Below are 20,373 nucleotides of genomic sequence, written 5' to 3' on the forward strand. Positions count from 1 at the left end.
TGGGATGTGGATGTCAAGGGTGATTTGCTTATGGTCAGACCTGACCAATGAGGGGGTGACCACTAGTGTGGAGCATCTTTCTCCCATGTTGGTAATGACCAGGTCTAGGATATTGGAGCCCCTGGTGGGACAATGGGTTAGTTGATCCAGGGTGTTGGAATTTATGAATTCCAAGAACCGTTGGGAAAAGGAGTTGGTACCTGAGTAGTTTTCCCAGTTAATGGCAGGGTAGTTGAAATCACCCAGTATTAGGGTGTTTGGTTGTATCTTAATATTTTCCAGTATGTTTAGAAAGGTGCAGTGAGAATCTTAGGGCATGGTGGGAGGTCTGCAGCAAGCTACAGTTTGGATTTCAGTCTTAGCTAGTGTTAGTTGCTCCTGGAGAATTTCAGATGCATTGTGTTGGGCAACTATCCTGGAGGTGTGAATATCCTTTGTGAATATGGACACTCCTCCACCTTTAGTGTTTTGGTCTTGATTTTGTGGCTGAAAAGTGTGGTAAGAGTTGCAGCCTGGTATTGCAGGGATACTCTTTGGACCAAGTCTCAGTTACTGCACAGATATCAATGTTCTCCATTTTTAGGAGTGCCTCGAGAGAGTGCATTTTGAGGTTTAGACTTCTAGCATTGAGTAACATTACCTGCTTGTATCTGTTACAGTGGTGGTTTTGTCCTTTGAACCTTGCCTAAAAAAGGCACTATAGGGGTGGCAAGAGCTTTAGCCAGTAACCTGAATCCCAAGGGTGACAGGTGCATATCATCTCTGGCAAAGCATCGTAGCACAAGGAAAGTAATAAGCTTCATAGTATGTGATCTAAGTATCAGCTTGAATTGGAATTGAACTGTATCAAAGTTCAAAACAAGTACTGCCTAGGAATTAAATATAGTTCGATTTGTTTGTCATTAAAAGCTAGTTCAACACCAAGGTTGGATTAAGGGATCCTGTATGCAGAAACTTAAGCTTGCCTTAAAAGGGTAAAAATGCTAGCTAATTAGATCTGCTAGGCATGAATTACTGCAAAAAATGCATTCTACATAAAAATCTTATTATTATACAATGGATGGTGCAGTGGTGCAGCAGTAGCATTGTCGCCTCACAGCAAGAGGTTCTCCATATCAATTCTTGGCTGGGGTTCCTTCAGTGTGGAGTCTGCATTTCCTCCTTGCATTCGTATGGGTTTCCTCCAGGTGCTCCGGTTTCTTCCCACATTACAAAGACGTGTGTCTGAATCATTTCTCCCTGGGTCTCCAGTGAAAATTGGCTTCATTCCAAATCAGAGTTTTCCAGTTAACAAATGTTAAAAAAATAAATAAATAAATAAAAGTGATTTTTTTTCTTCTCTGAAACCTTACATGAATATACTCAATAGATAGTATTTTGTAAATATGTACGAGCCTTTTGGAACTTCAACTTATAGTAACTGTAAAATGGGACCATGATGTTCTCCTTAGATAGATTGTATAAATAGTTTCAGTATCAACGGCTATATGCAATCTAGTAATTGCTTAAAAATGTAAAACCTTGATATTGGAAGAAATAGCAAATGTTTAAGGCTCGAGGTAAAGATTTTATTTGAAGGAAATGTCTCGCATGATTTAAGTGATAGAGTATATTTGCTCTTTTAGATCTTTCTGGTTATGAAAACTACAAGAGACAGTTAGTCTGTTTGTTTCAGGTTTTATTAAAAAAGATTGCAATACCCAGGTAAAAATAAGAATGGCAAAAACTTACTACAAGCTGATAATATTAATTTCATAGTGCTTAAATGTCCAACTACTATTCTAGAACGTAGACCTTCTCACAAGGACATAGGTTAATAAGTTCATAGGTGTGCACTAGGCTAATGGCCCTGGAGCCTATATAAGCCTATCCCAAGATGATTCCCTGGCATCATGCCGTCCAAAGTTAGTTCCCAGTGCCCCTGTCAAGTAAGGCCATTGAAGTGATCCCTGGGGTGAACTTCCTATTACCCACCCAATCAACAAGATTTCTCTTATAAAAAGATTATTTTGATTTATAATTTTAATAAGGGCATTTCCTGGTCTACCAGACAAATGGTTATACTTTTAATTAGAATTATAATCATGGTTAGTCATTACTACGTAAACATCTGTCCTTATTGATGATTATCTCACAGTACAATGAAACCAAATTATTTAATTCAGTTACGTTACCCTCCTAACCCAACCACCCTGGTTTCTCTTCCCTGGTTCTCCTACTCTCTGGTTCCTAACTTTGTATTTACAAGGCGCTGGGTTAAGGATAGTTAGTAGTTGTTGTAAAGGGAACTAGTTGGTTAGTCTTTTTCTACTTGAGATTTGTTTTTTACTAGGGGGAAGAGTAAAATCATGATCCCCTGTCTAAGTAATACTCGTCATATAATCTCTAAGTACCTATTATTATTAAAATTATTTCCTTTAATTTTTCTCCTCCTTTCTTGGCCCAGGGAGATCGTGGGTAGGCAGGTCTACTATACATGATCGAAATTTCAAAAAGCTGAAACCCATATACATACATACATATATACAAATGTTTCAAGCACGGGCATTAAAGCCATTCTAGCTTGCCAATATGCCAAAACACTTGCTCCCATAATAAATGTCCAGGCTGTTTTTAAAAATATCTAAACTAGTATTTGCTTTAATGTAATTTGGTAGTCTGTTCCAAGCATCAGCTACTCTGTCAGAGAACAAATTAGCACACTTCTCATTCCTATAGAATCTTCTTCATAGGTTATCTGACAATTCTCTAGTACTTTTTGATAACCCCAAACATTCCCAGAGGTAGTTGTCCCTAAATCCACATATACCTGAATAAGATCTCCTCTTAAATATCTATAAGAGACATTGTACAAGTTCAGGCATTTTAGTCTTTCATAATAACTTAGATTTTCACATCCATGGATGCCCTTAGTCTAATTCCGCTGTACTCTTTCCAGTTTAGTCATGCTTGTTTTCCTATAGGGTTTCCATATTGTTATTCCATACTCAAGTTTGGGTCTAATGTAACTAACAAACAATGACTTCATTATGTTTGGTTTCCTAGACTTTATAAATATTTTTATACAACCTATAGTTTTATAACTATCATTAGCCAATTGGTTGATATGCTTAGAAAAACTTATAGCTGAATCTACCCATATACCCAGGTCCTTAAATGGGTCTACAGTTTCAACCAGTGTGCTGTATTAAATACTCACCTTTCAGTTTATGTCTCCCAAACCTCATATGCTTAGTTTTTGATGTATTTATCAACATATTATTCTCCTGTTCCCAAATGGTCAATTTAGTCAAATTATTTTCCAGACAAGCCTTACTGTAACACTTGTATTCAGTTTACCCAATTTCAGGTCATCAGCATATAGACTGTAGAACACCTCAGATGAAAAAGTAAGGTCTGAAAAATACAATCTAAACAAGTAAGGGCCTAGTATAGAAACCTGTGGAACACCCTGACTATAACCACGGATTGCACCTGTCCAGTTGGTGTGTGATACTTGCCATGAACTATTTGTAAGCCATGCAGCTATCCATCTTATCAACAGTACATCAGTACCTAGTTTACTAATTTATTGATCAGTGTTTTGTGCAAGACCTTGTCAAATGCTGAAATTAAATCTATATAAATCACATCACAGCACAATTGTTCATTCATAGCTGTTATTATATTGTTATAGATTATCATGTTACAGGTGGTAATAGATCTATTTTTAACATATGCATGCTGATATATGGTTTCAAGTCCCAACCTATCCAGTTCTGACAATAACTTATCCAGTATTACCTTCTCCATTATTTTTCCACAATATGAATGTAGACTTAAGGATCTATATGATTCTGGGTTTGTCCTACTCCCCTTTCCCTTAAAGATAGGTTTAATAAGTGCATGTCTCCAATCTTGAGGAATCTCCCCATATTTATATGACCTAGTGAATAACAGATGTAATGGTAGTGTAAGTTCTTGCTTAAGTGTTCTCAGGTCATTGTTACTTATTTTGTCCCCTCCCTGTGCTTTGTTTGGATCCAGATTGCACAGTTCTTTTTCAATATAATGTAATTTGATTCCAGTATCTGGGATTACCTGAACGTCACTAGGACAACTTGACACCCCTTTTGTGGAGCCAAAGTGTTTTGCATAAGATTTTGTAAATATATCTATAATCTGTTGTGTCTGAGAATAAATTTTAGAATCTGCATGCAGTTTATCAATTTGTGTATCTTTACTGCTTCCACATCTTATGTATCTATAAAAAAGTTTCCTATTATGCTCAATATCTTTATATAAATTTTCTTCAATTTGTTTCTTAATCTTGTCTAACACTATGCTTAATCTGCTTGGCCAACTCATTTATTTCAGTTTTCAAAGTTGTAGTTCAACCTCTCTTCCATTTCTTATATTTTTTGTCTCTTACCTTAATCAGGTATCTTGTTCTTATGGAAATATACCCCACCCCCCAATGTTGTGTGTCTAGATCCTGATGTTAAACATTTTTTTGAATTTTTCCATTCAAACAATTTCTCTTTCAAAACTTTCCACATTCCATCTGAAGTTTTTCCACTGAACATCTCGCTCCAGTTAGTTTTATATAGTAACTGTTTTACTTCCCTATAATCTGTAATTAACCTTCTGTGCATTGGCTTAGATTTCAGTTTGGCAAAATTATCTACCGACAAATTAACCTTTATGACCCCATGATCACTGCATATCAATGGTGGTAAAACTTGACTTGAAGTTACAGTAATTTCTTTGGTAACACAAACAATATCTAGTATATTCCATCCCCTGATAGTTTTTTTTACAATCTGAAGGATTTGTTGTTCCTGAATATACTCTGTGAATAATGTCTTTACTAACGTTTTTGAATCAATATTATTCCAGTCTGTTTCTGGTAAAGTTAGGTCCCCAGCTAATATTATTCTTCCCTCCTGTGTTTCATGTAAGAAATGTATGAATTCCTCTGGGTTCTCTGCACTTGACTTTGCTGGTCTGTACACTCCAACAATTGTTATGTGTTCCAGGGTTGTCTTTATTGTCACAGTTACACAGTCTATAGTGTTGGTGTTATCAGTGAACATGTAATAATCACAAGTCTCATAACTATCTTTAATCCCTGTCATAACACCTCCACCTGATTTTTTTGTTAGAATGTCTGTTAAAGTAAAAACATTTATAACCTGACAGAACTGGTTTCCAGTCATTGTTCTTTAACCATTTTTCACAAACTATAACAACATCAATCTTGTGGGAAAGTAGCAAATTTTCTAATAAAAAAACTTTATTATTAATGCTCCTAGCATTAGCAACCATCAGAGATGCATCAACTGTTGCTATCTGTGAATTGTTACAATTTTGACATGGTAAAAATCCTGGCTAGTGTTTGTCAAATATTGCAAAATAGCTGCTGCAAAAATTCTCTTTCCTGATCTAGATGAATGCACACCATTCTGTCTGAACACATGCGTGCCCAAAAGAATTCTTGGATGCTCTACACATTTCCATTTTTTAAAACAGGACATTTTTTCCATGTAGGTGTTTATCCAAAAAATCTTTTCATTCACAGTGACCTGACTGTCCTTTCTGTAGGTGATTTGTGAAAAATATGTCCTAACACCAGTACAAGCTATACTGTCTAGGAGGGCTGTCAGTTCCCGACTAACAGTCAGAGAATCTTTGTTGGTGACATCATTTGCACTAATATGAGTAAAAACAGATCCATACTTCCTTACATTAAGGCATTCCAAGGCTTGTTTCACATCTTCTATTTTTGCTCCTGGCAAGCATGACACTACTCGATGTTCATTATCATCTCTGCAAATATAAGTATCAGTTTCTCTAATAACTGAATCTCCAATTACAAGAATATCTTTGCTGACCATCTCTGAAGAATCTTCAGCTTCTAATAGAGTCATTTCAGCTCTGTCAATTGTTATGAAAGATAGATTTTCATCACTATTAGTCTTATTAATTCCACTGTTTTCATTGTGTATTAAATTGTCATCCAGCTGGCACTGTAAATCCACAGCTTGAGCCATGTGGTCAGCATCAGTCTTTCTCTTCTTTTTTCTTACAGTAATGTTCTTCAATCCTACCACATTCAGTTTTGATTTCTTCCTTTTCACCTGCCCCTTGCCTCTTTTTTCTATGTTTTCCATTGGAAAGGTGATGCCTTTTTCTGTAGATTGAGGGTTTTCTGATGGACAGATATCTTCATTCCTTGTCACCAGTGTGCTACATAACAAAGCAGAATCCTTTTTACTCAGTATTCTCTTTCCTTTATAGTCATTAGTCAGTTTCTTTTTCTTCCTTGTTATTTGTTGAGAACGTCTTCCTTTCTTTTTTTTTTTTTGTTTCCTTCTAAACAAACTGGATCCTCTGATTGCTGAATACTTGCATCCACAGTTCCATAGTTCTCAGGGGCATCATCTTATTTCATAGGGGTTGAATGTTCTTTGCAGAAAATAGATGCATCATTTCCTAAATCTGTTCTATTTGTTCTATGCTTAACATTATTTAGTTCATCAGTCCAATCATTAATATATGATACAACAGTTCTCCAATCCATGCCAATTGCTCATGTGCAATCATCATCATTATGTTGCGATTTGCTTTTAACAATGGTAAGCAAATCATCCAACTTTTGACACGAGGAACAAAGATCACCAGTGTTATCAGCTGTTACCTTTAAATATGCATAGCATTTATTATACTGTACAAGAAACTTATGCATTAGCAAATTGTTAATTGCATAGACATTTAAGGAATCCATATTCAGCTTTAATGGAATAAAATATTGCAAAGGAAAAAAATTACACAAAATCAATAGCAAAGAATTCAAAGGAACTTAAGACAACTTCTATGCTAAAAATTATACCACCAAATATCCAACTAAATAATAAAATACAATAAAGTTTTTCTGACCATACAAGTTCTACCAGTCAGATAGAAGTTGTAATTTCTTTACGTCAGTAGCTTCTGCTCATTATAGCTCACAGTCGCACCTCATTTTAACAGTAAAAATAAATACAACTTCTCTTACTAATTAACTCCACAACAAATCACAAACCAAGACAGGGTTGTTTTGATATGCTCAGAATTTTCCTGTCTGCAGTCTGTGTAAATTTATAGCTGTCTAGGCCCCTTGTGGTGGCTAGAGCTCTCCTTTCCAAAACCTATCCCTTTCTCACAACCAAAAGTGAAACTAAAGGTAAAATGACAAAATATGAATCAAAGTAAAGCTTGTTAATAAGCAGTCTCTTCCTAACTACAAACAGTTAAAAATATTGATAACACATGCAATATAAATTCAAATAAAACTGCTATTACCAATCAACTCTGCAACAATTCACAAACCAAGACAGGATTGTTTTGATATGCTCAGACCATATGTTCAACTTTTGAAATTTTGAACATGTAAAAAAAAAAAAAACTACCTACACGTTGCTATCAGGGAGCAAGTCTGCCTGCACCCTCCCATGAGGGGATGTGCCCTCCATACCTCCTGCTATTTAAATACACCAACACCAAGATCGCACTACAATGCAGAAAATGGAAATTTTCCTGTTCCGTGCTATAGGGACCTGTCCATTCAGATCGTTCGAACTTCCAAAAGTCGATCATATGGTAGTCGGCCTTTTGGAAGTTCAGTCATCTGTAGAATACCCTGGACAGGCACAATGTTAGGGCAGAAAGGGTTATGTGTCATTCATCTACTGACTATAAGGATGGTTACTTACACTGATATTATGCCAATAAGATACCACCTCTACACATTAGTCTATATAACTGAATAAAGAAAATGTGGGAAATTGATTCCTGGAATGTAAAAGGGATTGAATCAATGGATAAAAGGAACTTTTTTCTTCACGTAACTTATAAATCTAATGTGAGCATAACCCTAATCCAGAAGTCCCACCTGATGGATGATCAATGGTTAAAAATTGGGGAGAAAAAAATGGATAAGGCAAATTGTTACATCCAGTAAAAAGACCAATTGTGTGGGAGTGGCTATCATTATTAAATCATTCCAAGGTAACATATTACATTGTGATGCAAACACGGAAGGAAGATGGTGTTTTATAACCTGTAAAAGTCCCTCTATTAAGAAATCAATTCTAATTCTAAACATCTAAGAAATCAATTCTAAAAACATCTATGCCCTGTGTAATAATCAACAACACTTTTTTGGGTCTATATTATATCCTCAAAAGCTTTAAACAGCGAATGCTATCTACAGCAAAAATGCCATACAGTGAACTGAACTGTAAATAGTGAGATTGTACTACAGTGAAGATCAGAAAATTTGGCCTTTCCTCACTGTAGTGTGATATCGGAGTTGGTATATATATCTATCTCATATACTCTTAGTGTTATTATTGTATCCACAAGAATACACCACGCTGTACCCCTTACGTGTAGGATTCGTGATATGTAACTGTACTTCTCATTAATTACTTTGCAACATTCCTTCTTTGTTTGTACCACCTGTAAGCTTCATCACTAGTTTGTATTATTTGTAAAAGTTTCATCTCTAGTTTGTATTAGCTGTAATGTTTCCTCTACTACTTTGTAATTGTTTGTTTGAATCTTTTACTCTTGTATAATTATCATGTTTAACCTATTGCAACTTTGATTGTTTCGAGCTTTTCTCCCCAGGACTCCATTGAAAACGGGTTCTTTTTGGCCCAATGGACTATCCTGGTAAACCAACTGCAAATAAATAAAACAAATAAATAAATAAATAATTAGTGGCGGTGTGGGGAGCTTTGCCCCCCACAATAGTGAATTTGATGCACGCCATTTTTGCTGTAAATAGCATTTGCTGTTTACAGCTTTCGAGAATATAATATAGACCTGACTTTTTTATGTCTCGGTATAAGATCTTGATGACATTTTAAAAACTACTATATAATCATAGGTGGGGACTGGAATGGCTACCAGGACCCTATTGTACATAGATCAAATTCTACTAAACCGTACAATACCCAAGCAACCACTGCTCTAACAGAATTGAAAAATGATTTTAAACTTTTTGATCCTCTCAAACTGAACAACAATGACAGCAGAAAAGAAAGATATACTTTTTACTCCCAATGCCACAAAATGTGGTCTAGAATTGATGTTTTTCTAATATCTGACTTATTTTTGAATATGAACATCAGGTGCTACATTCATACCAGATTCTTTTCTGTTCATTCCAAAATCACTTTAATCATTAACTGGTTGGATAAATAAAATCCAAAATGCAGAAGCTATAACTGGACTCTTAATCCTAACTTACTTATGAAACAGGATATTCTGGAAGGGATCAACACTCTACTAAAGGACCTATTAGTAAAAATCCCTATCTCCCACCTCCCAGTTGATAATGAATGGGCAGCTACTAAAGCTCAAATAAGAGGCTTTCTAATAAATAAAGCAACATATTATAAGAAGCTCCAAAATAAAGAAATGACACTAAGAAAAGAAAAAAATGTACAAACTAGAGTTGGATTTACAAAAATGCTTTAATAAGGAAAATATGTCACAATTAATAAATCTTCAAAAAAATCTGTACTTAATCCATGCTAAAAACTTCTCTTTTCAAGAAACAGTAACTCTTGCCAAGTATGCAGATGAGGCACAAATCCCTTCTAATTGTTTAGCTAGAGTAATTGCTCTTACAAAATCTTCACCCATTATATCTGAAATAACCCACTCAGGCAAAATGGTTATATATTAGAAACATGAAAGATCTAAAATGCGAATGTATGTACATCGACACATAAAGGTCGATATACATACACAGCGAAACACGTAAACAGTGAAAATCAAAACGCTGAACTTGTTAACTAGCCAGCAGCGCGGTGGTTTGGATAAGGAAATATATCCTTTTCCCCACTGTAATACGGTCTCAGAGTTGGTATATTTAAGAAGGGGGGGTGCAGGGGGGGTTGCCCCCCTGCATAAGCGTGTTAATGTTTTTTTTTTTATTTTGTACTTACCCGTGTGGCACATTTTGCTGATGAAACGCATTCAGCATTTTGATTTTCGCCCTTTTCATGTTTCGCTGTGTATGTACATTGACCTTTATGTGTCAATGTACATACATTCGCGTTTTAGATCTTTCGGGGGTTTCAATATAGACCCAGGCAAAACATATTGTTCAAATCCAGATATTGTTAACCTATTTGAAAACCTATATTCACAATTATATGGAGCACAAACCTATGCAGCTTCAGAACAAGACAAAAACCTTTTTACTTAGAAACTATCCTTACCTAAATTCGATCTCAAGCAGCAGAAATTATTATCAGCCACTATCTCCCAGCATGAAATTAGTATGACAATCGAAAACTTAAAATCACATAAAGCACCTGGCCCAGACAGCATTATGGCTGAATTTTATAAAACCTTTTCTCCAACAATTTCCAGAATACTAGCTATTTTATTTAATCATATTATCAATAATAACATCTCTGATTTTAATTTCAACTCATTGAAAACTATTTTTATTCTAAAAGAATATTCAAATCCTAAAGACCCCAGTAGTTATAGACCCATCTCCCTAATTAACTTAGTAGCAAAATTCTTACATCGATATTAGCTAATAGACTGAAAGTGATAATAACATACATTACTTCCCCAGAACAATCTGTATTTATCCCTTCAGACAAACATGCAATAATACCCTTACTCTTGAAGCCTTAATGACTTTTGCATAACAAAGAAAACATTAAATTTTTACACTAGTAGTGGATCCATACAAAGCATTTGACAGACTCAACATAAGTTTCCTATTATCGATTCTACCCTACTTCACTTTCCCAGATAGTTTCATTCAAATTATAAAAATTCTCTACGATAAAGCCTATATAACCCTCTACATAAATAAAAATCATTCAAACAGAATTACTATAAAAAAATTGAACTAGACATGGCTGTCCTTTATCACTGTACCTTTTTAATTTATACCTGGAACACCTATTTTTACTCATCAAACAAAATACTTATTATAACCCCATAAAACTCTTCAATACAAAAATATCACTAACACTGAGACCAAAGACTGGTGTCAGAACCATGGCCTTAAGCTCTATGCCAGAAAATGTGTTGTTGTTCGCGTTGGGAAAAACCCAGTTCTCATGAATTACCACATCGATGGTAGTCCACTGAACACTGAAGGCATTATAAGAGATCTGGGAACACAGGTTGCCAGCAACCTCTTTTTCCTCCACCACATTGCCACTGTGGTAAGAAAGTCCTTCTATGTGGCACATCTCATTACTAAGGGTTTTGCATCCAGGAAGAAAGAGATCATTGTCTCCCTCTACTCTTCCCTCATTAGGCCAATCATTGAGTACAATGCCCCACTTGGCATGTACCTCACTAGACACCTGCAACAATGGGAGAGGCCACAAAAGTACCTCACAAAGAGGATTCTAGGCCTTAAACACTTGTCCTATATGGACAGACTCAAAAAACTCCAACTATTCTGTCTCATATCGCCTACTTAGAGGCGATCTCTGCTTGACTTACAAAGCCATGTCTGACCCAGATCTGTTAGAAATGCTACATCTAATTAAATCCCAATCCTTCCACTCCACACAAGACCTCAACCTCACTACTATAATCAACAGAACATGCTGGAGGGACATGTTCGTAACCCAGAGACTGCCTATGCTATAGAATAGACTTCCCATACATGTCAAACAAAGCACCTCACTGGCCCTCTTCAAGAGAAATCTTGATCAGTGGATGGGAAATAGAAAATTCACTGCGATGATCACGCCATTGGCTCTGCTTGACAGAGGCACTGGGAACTAAGGTTGGGTGGCACAATGCCAGGGTAATCCTATGGGCTAGGCTTGTAAAGGCTCCAGGACCATTAGCTTAATACACACCTATGAACTTATGAACCTATGAACAACCTTTGCGGATGACCTGAACTTATACTTTACTTTGCCAAGCTCAGATTCTAAAAAGCTAGTGAAGGCTATTGAATCATTTTCAAATTTATCTAATTATAAACTCAATCTAGATAAAACTAGCATATTTCCCTTAAACTCTTCTGTGCTTCCCCTAGGGTATTCCGCTTTAATTATAATTAAAGTTAAACAGTTTACTAAATATCTGGGGATTCACTTTCATGAAAACAAGGGGGAGTTCTACCAAAACAATATCTTAAGAATCTGGAAAGATATAACACAAGATTGTAATAGATCGGACAACGTAAAACTACCCTTCCTTTCAAAAGTTGCAGTAGTGAAGTGAATATACTACCTAGATTGCTATATATTTTGATGGCCTCTCAGGTGATAGTTTACAATAAATTCTTTAAAAAATTGCTCTCATTCTTAGCAAAATTTTTGTGGTCCCCCTAAATCTGTAAAGATAGTGTATAATAAGTTAATATAACCAAAACATAATGGGGGACTTAACCTTCCAGAATTTAGACTATATTTTGACATAAGCAGTAGTAGTAGAATAATAAATATTGCCACACATGACTTAACAAATAACACTTGGTCATCTATATGGGTAAACTTATATCATAAATATATTAAATCACTCAACTTTAACCCTAACACTCTTCCTTTTCTTCATAAAGGGAATCTGGTGACTTGAAAGATTATCATCCCAATACAATTCTTCATAGTTAACCTACAAAAACTGTTTGCATCCTTAAACTTATCTGAGGCTTTGAAGACTCTTCAGCCCTTACATCTAAACCCAAACCTAAAATTTAAGAACTCAATGATAAACTTAAATAACTTTCCATTATTAAAAAATAAACAAATTCTGGATATTATGCCCTTCTGCAATTCTACCATCACACAAATAAGGGATACAATTAGTCTACCTAAAAGTTGCAGTATTAATATAAGACAGATTTAGGAATTATGCCATGGATATCTATCTAACAATAGTATAAGGGACAGAGATAGTGAGACATGTACGTCTTTGTGGAAACTAATGCTTTTAAAGACTAAAATGATCTCAGATACATACAACATAATATCTGTGGTTAAATATCAAAATAATACGCTGTTTTCAAATTACTGGCTTAAAATAAAGCTAGCAGTCTCCAATCAACATATAAATCAGTCCATAAGATTAACATCTAAAATAATTCCCTTAAGGAAAGTTGTACACACATATTATGATTCTTAATAATGCATACTTCACTCCCACACTTCTACACAAATTTAATCCCAACTTCTCACCCTTCTGTTCCTTTTGTGAGTCCCAAAAAGTTGATTTATTACACTTATTTTGGAGTTGTAAATGTGTATATAAACTCTGGAACTCTCTTAAGATCCAGCTCCAAAAAATGGGATTGAAAAATCCACTTTGATGTGGGAGTTCGCAGTGTTTCATATTCCACCCCCAGGCTTACCAATATCACAATCACATACCTTAATTACCCTCTTTCTATTAATTAAATTATTCATTACATCCAAATGGAAGGACAGATCAGCAATCACTTGGGGGGTTTCAAACAAATGGCATCGAAACACTTGCTAGCCCATAAAATGGTGATTCTTAAATGCAAAATACAGTCTTATTTTCTTGAGGTTTGGGAAACACTATTTAACCTTATACTAAATTAGCTGATTAATCCTATTTTGCTTCTCCCTGTAAGATGGCTTAACATGTAATAGTTTACCACCCTACCTTAGTCTTTTTTCACTAAAATAAAGTAGAGAAACTTCCTCTTCCTCTCATCTGTGTTAAACTTGACTCCACATCTACCCTCCTTTCTTTTACTCTTTGGTTAGATTCTTATATGCATGAGAGATTGAGTGACACTGTTGTAAATAGGTATAAAATAGTTATCTTCTCGATATATTGATGTTTTGTTTGCTGCTTTTCTCACCTGTGCATTTTATCATATGTGCTTTATCTGTATTGTTGGATTTTATTATTAAAATTAAATAAAGATTTTTTGGGAAGAAAAAAAGAAACAGGTCTCAAAATCTCATAACTATTGTCTGGATTTTCCCCAAAACATGATTAAGTTTCATGATTTAATGTTGCCTCTCTGGTGACTATTGGATACTTTCTTTGGACGGGAACTCTCACGATCACCTGGTACATTACTGTTTGGTGGGATGTAATTTCCCAGTAGAGGGATAAATTTAGTAACCCACACTGTGATCACTTTGTTTTTCAAGTCCTTAACTAGTGACTCAGGATATCCTCTTTCCACTTGCAAAATGATTGTTGGAACTGACTGGACGGCAAGGTACATTGGGTAATGTCGACTTTTTCGAATAGCGATGCTTCGACATAACCAGTGTCATTATTTATATCTTTCTGATGTTACGTAAATCAAGATTTAAGATCGATTTTGTAATCATTCACGTAAAGTGCTTTCAAGGTTTCAGTAGTAAACCATTTAGGGCCATGTATACATGCATGTGTTCTTTGATGAGACATTCTGATTGTATTAAATTATATTCCTTGTGAAATACAGCATCAGTTGTTAGAGAGTGCTTTAAATTTGTAGGTTTGAACATTTTTCCAGTAAGCAGTGAAACAAAACTTATGAAACAATGATGACAAAACTATCCATTACAAAACATTTCAACTTCAAAAGGTCACTTAAATGTCTGTCATTACAATCCACCTATATCAGTCAAGATGCACAATCTCTACAGAAATGAAAGTTATATGAATAATTCCACATTAAAGAGATCAATAAACAATGAAGAGGTTGCTGCTGACAAACATCTACAAACTCAATACCAGCTGCCACTGAAGAATAAATTGCCCTTGTTATATTTAAAAAAAATGGTAAGCTGGTAATATTGGCATATGAAATGGCTGTCTAACCAACAAAAGGTACATAGTTACTAGACATCTCAGTCAAAGTAAGGTACATCCAGGATTGCAGAAGGCCCATCCTCACTTAAAGGGCACTGCAATATCAGCACTCTGTTGACATGGTGTTGCAGTAGAACCCACAGCCTTCTGCACCAACAGCAATTATGCTAATTGCTGTGTTACTAACACTGCTTTCAAATTTTATACTACCCTATTACACTGATGATGGCCATTTGCTAAACAAAACAGTTACACAGTGAAAACAGACTTAGCACAAGCAACAGTAACTGAAACTCAATATTCTTTGAAAATGCACTGAACCTCAACAGTCCTTGACAACCATTTGGCGGCAGATGTAGACGATTCAGGCTCTATTCTCTTGTAATCGAGGTACAGCGTTTCAGCCTGAATGAGTTAACCAACCTGCCATGCCTAACTAAAGCATTATACACACATACACACTGTTTTGGTGGCAGGCTCATTCTATATGGCTTCAGTCACTCCTGTTGCTGGATGGCCACCAGATCTTACACACAACATACCGTCTGTCAAATCTTCCACGCTGCAACTGGATCATATAATGTCCTATGCTAGGAGTTTTCTGGTGCTTGCTGTTCTTTGCTCACTTACATCTCCCTTGAGGTCATAAAGCCTCCCAGTTTTACAGACATCTTCCTCGAGGCCATAAAGCACTCCAGTTTTATAGATGTCTTTTGGATTTTCTATTCACAATGCATGTCTTCAGAGTTCAGACTGTTTATTTATAAATGATAATTTTCTGGAGTCTCACAGCCAAGACAGGTCCTAGAGAACTGCTTAGGTTGCCTAGTGCTAGATCCAACTCAGGACACAGCTTCAGCAGATGATGCAGCACTGTGCCACATTGGGGTGGACAAGGCCAGGACACCCAAATGGGATGTATGCTCTGACCACGCACATTCCTGTACAAAGAGTACACCGTCTCTTAGGTAGCAAGCATATGGGGTCTCCCTATTCACAAATGTCACAAGCATGACCTACAGCACACATAGAGTACTGAGTGCTGCAAGAGTACAAATGGCAGGTCATGTCATGGGTGGTTAATGCATAAAACTCCAATCCAAGTGTATGTCTGCATTTCTCTCAGTGCTGAATGGTGGTGGTGGTGGTGTTGAGGCTATGGAACTACATGGCTTCCACCTCTCAGAGTGAGCCTCCCCATCAGATACAGGGATGAGATGGGAAAAGTGCAGTGGTTTTGAGGGGCCCTAGCTGTATTTAGACTAACTAATCTACATATCCATAATATTTCACATATGGGCTATGCCCTCCTGGAGGACTTCACTCAAAGTACTAACCTGGCCAACTCAGCTATGCTATATTGGTCTCTACATGTCCTGGTATTATGTTTCAGTACAACCAAGCAAAAACTCAGCTCTGGAGAAAGCAGAAACTATGGTGTATCTTTGACCACCAGCAAATTGTTTCCTGATGTCATCAGACCACTAAATGGAGCTGGCAATAAGAAAGGGAAATCAGGTCACTGGAAATAAGACCACTTTTTTAGCAGATGAGTTTGCATCTTCCTGCACCTGGGTGATATCCTAGGCCAGAAGTGGAGGGTTGCAAAGGCCCATAAGTTTTGTAAATGGAAGGGGCTGGGGATGAGGATGTGGCCTTCACATTAACCAGACCATACCACTGACTCCATGACTCCTGAATGTGCAGGGATTTTTATGCTGTTATCATTGGAGCCAAGAAGTTCCCAAGCATCAGGCAGACCTGTATCCATTGTAGAAGACCCTGATAACATAGCACCTATGAAAATACCACAAAACTACCCAATCTAAGGATAAACCCTTCACTAACACCTGCTGCCCACTGAAACAATTCTTATGTGGTAGAAAAAAATTATATTTAACATACTATGGGCAGATGGCTTTTGGACATGCAGTGCCAAAGTTCCTGTAAAACATAGAAGCCAGATTTGTAGATTTTATAATGTTGAAATGGAAAAGTTAAGCAAATACTACCTCTTGTTCAGATAAATTAATAATAAGACACCCATGCTGCCATATGCAACTGAATGCTGACATCAGTCACTGCAGGGTAGATTGCAGAACTATCTGGATGCCAGGCAGATATGCCACAAAATCTTCTGAGTTAGCCTTTGGTGTTTCTGTTGTCAACCCTCCCCCCCCTTCTACAGACATTCACTCCTGTGCCAGGTGGGTAGTCTTACTTCATGCTTAAGCTACCATGTTAATAACCTTTCTCCTAGGTCAAATTTTGACCACTGACAGCACTGATGTCTTCTATAACTTTCCATCAGACAGTCCCAGTCAGATCTCTCATGCCTTCTCCAAGGCAGAAAATGACATCTTGTTGCAGGGCCTCAGTGATCATGATTGCCAATAACCATGATCACTAAGGGCCTGCAACAAATGTCATTTGTTCATTGGAGAACTTATTTTTATAGGGTTTCGCACCTTTGGGCAAGACTTCCTGGAATACAAAAGAGATATGTTTGTAAGTAGTTGGAGCATTGCATACAATTTTACCCTACGAAGCAACACCTGCAATAAGGCAATGTTGGTTAATATTCTGTTCTATTGCAACAGTGATAAAGGGACCCACATGTATGCCTGCAATCTGTTATGTGTGATCTTTCCTAGGTGCTGCAGTGACATTGGGCAGGGGTGTCAAAATACCCTGGGAAAGAAAGTGGGTGGACATATGACTACATGCGAGATAGGTCATCTGTATGTGCATGGGTCACATAGACAAATATACTGACTCCGTGTACACTTCAGAGTATGAAAACTGTTTTACCATGTGTCTTGTTACTCACCCTGACTGTATAGGAGCTCCAATCCAATCACACAATTTGACTGCCATTTTTCACCAACCACCATGCCAGTGATGTGCAGCACTTCTATGGAGTACAGTGTGTCTGAGACCACTACACAATCACCATGTGTATGTCAAAATAGAAGTGTGCATGTGCAGCCTACCTCTAGGCATGGGTCAGCAGCAAGATAAATGACTAGATGGGAATGCAATCACCCACCACTCTTTACAGACATCATTCTACATGGATATGTGTGAAAGAAATACCTACCCTACAACCCAATACACAGCTCAGGCCATGCATGTAATGCTCTACAACAGATGTAGGAGAAGAATGACACAATGTGGTACAAAGGTCATGGCTTTAACATCCTATGCAAGGATTCTGATGTAGGAAAGATATGTGCTATTTGCAGTACCTATTGGATTCCTAGTGGACAAGTGCAATGACTCAGTAGTATTCTCCCCGTCTCCCACCTCATACTGCTATTGTAGAGGCTTTCTACACTTCTGCAGCTCACAAGTGGTGTTGAATGTAAAAGATGTATGGAAACACCACCACCATTAAAGGATGTTGATAATAAGGCCACTCTGTGCACAGCTCTGGACTGTGCTGGTTGCACTTTCACAAAATACAAACTCACAGCATTAAACTCACAGCTACTGCATCAGTAATCTCAGAATCCATGCATTTTGTACTTATTTTACTTACATAGTATATTACACACCTGACAGGGTAACCCTCCTATACAGGACAATGATAGCTATGGCTTTACTTATCTGCAAATAGAACACCTCCAAACACTTGTATATCAACATTAGCTTGGGTATACACAGTGCTTAGCCTACAGCTTGTAGTATGTCACCTGCATAGCAAGCAAGGACACAAACCTCAAAACTCTGTTTTACTGATCCTGTCACATCATATCCACAACACTTTTCTCTGTCATGTCAGTACACCTTATGTATCTACAGTCCACCTCACATCTGTGCCATTGTTGACACTGATACCCATTACCTCAACCGCTAGAGTATCAGGTTGACATGTATGTCCTCAAGTAACACACAAGTAAAGCAGTAGCAGTACAGAAATCATGAAACATGTACCATTTCCCAAACATTTATCTTTATCTTTTTCCTTTATAAATTCCTGTATGTTCAGAGTAGCTCTACACTTTGGTATTCATCAATCATTTGTTGTGCAATGAGGCAGGCTATGGTTACAGTAGCTTTTATTGTGCAGTCATGATATCTGGTCCTTATTATGGACTTCATTCAAATGAATCCTTATGAACTGGACATTTAATTTTATCTCAGTAAATCACCTGTGTCACGTTAAGAGTATTGGTCAGCTTTCTGAATATGCACAAGTATATAAGAAGAGCAGTAAGCATGTGTAGTTGGGTCAATGCTCCAAGCAGGGATGTGGGAATATATATTAGAGTAGTATAACCAGTACAGGTGCTGAAGAGCAAAGGTAGCAAAAGATGTTGGCATTGGGATGCTTCTACAATGTCTCCATGCTGTTGTCCACACCCCAATACCAGCATGCCACAGCAAATATTTTTGCCCAATGTAATGGTGGCACTGTGATTGGCTATGGTACATAGCTGCCAGTACATGCATATTATGACTGCATGAATGTACTTTGGCAAATGGTCATCATTACTAAGAGCACTGATACTGACAGAGCATCCATATGGGGCTCTGAAGAAAGTAAGATCTTTCTACACAAGCTTTAAAGGGACAACTGAGAGTGCATGGCTGGAGACTTTTATAATGATCCCAAGTATGAAGTGGATGCCTGTCACAGTCTTTCCAGGGCAGTGGCAGCTACTACTGACATACGCTGCTCTGATAATTAGTGTTGGTATCACTTTAGTAACCTCCAGAGGCAAGATCCTGTCTTCCTGAGAAAATGAAGAAGTGAAAGAGAGGGTCTATGAAATTCAGTATAAGTATGCAGGGCTGGTCCCTGCCCTATTATTTCTCTTATTGAGAAATAACAATTCCAGCCTGTCAACAGCACCAGACTTTTTTCCAAAAGCACAACGTCCGTCTCTCAGACTACATCCCCATTGGGTGTAGTGGGGGTGACTTTGGAGTCTCCTCTGTAGCTCCTGTTGGTCACTTAATTTCTTCCTCTGATGACATGGTCAGGTAGTACAATTTCAAACCTAACTAGAGGTGGTGATGTAGTGGGAATTTGGAAGACTGTCTGCTTTAAGCCCAACTTGATCACCTGGAGAGGCTCCTTGTGTGACTTACAGAGTTGCATTGCTACCTGACAGTTCAGTCACCATTATTAACTCCTCAGGCAGGGCATGAGGGGGAGAGCAGTCATAGCGATGAATAACTGACTGACATCTTCATGGGTCTATCTCAGGCAGTGTGATGCCAAGATAGGGATATGTACCATGCCCCCCATCTCCCATCCCCATCCCCTACCCTGGTGTCCCCTTCCTTCTGGGTCATCTCATTCTCCCTCTCCTCTTTGTTATTCAGTCCACTCCATCATTAATTGTCCTCCTTCTGTCCTTATGTCATCAATTCCATTCCTGAGCTCACCCCCATTGGTTTCAGCACCTCACCTATTATTCTTTGTCTGTGTTTTATGTCTGCTTGTATGTCCCTGCTTCCTTGACTTTATCCTCTTCCCATTCACAGCCTTTTTATTATATCCGATATATTCTACCCTTCTTAAAAAATGTGCACCAGCCCTTTAAAACAAGTATGCCC

Source organism: Protopterus annectens, chromosome 5.part1, assembly GCF_019279795.1.
Source record: "Protopterus annectens isolate FY-2018-M chromosome 5.part1, PAN1.0, whole genome shotgun sequence".
Lineage (NCBI taxonomy): Eukaryota > Metazoa > Chordata > Ceratodontiformes > Protopteridae > Protopterus > Protopterus annectens.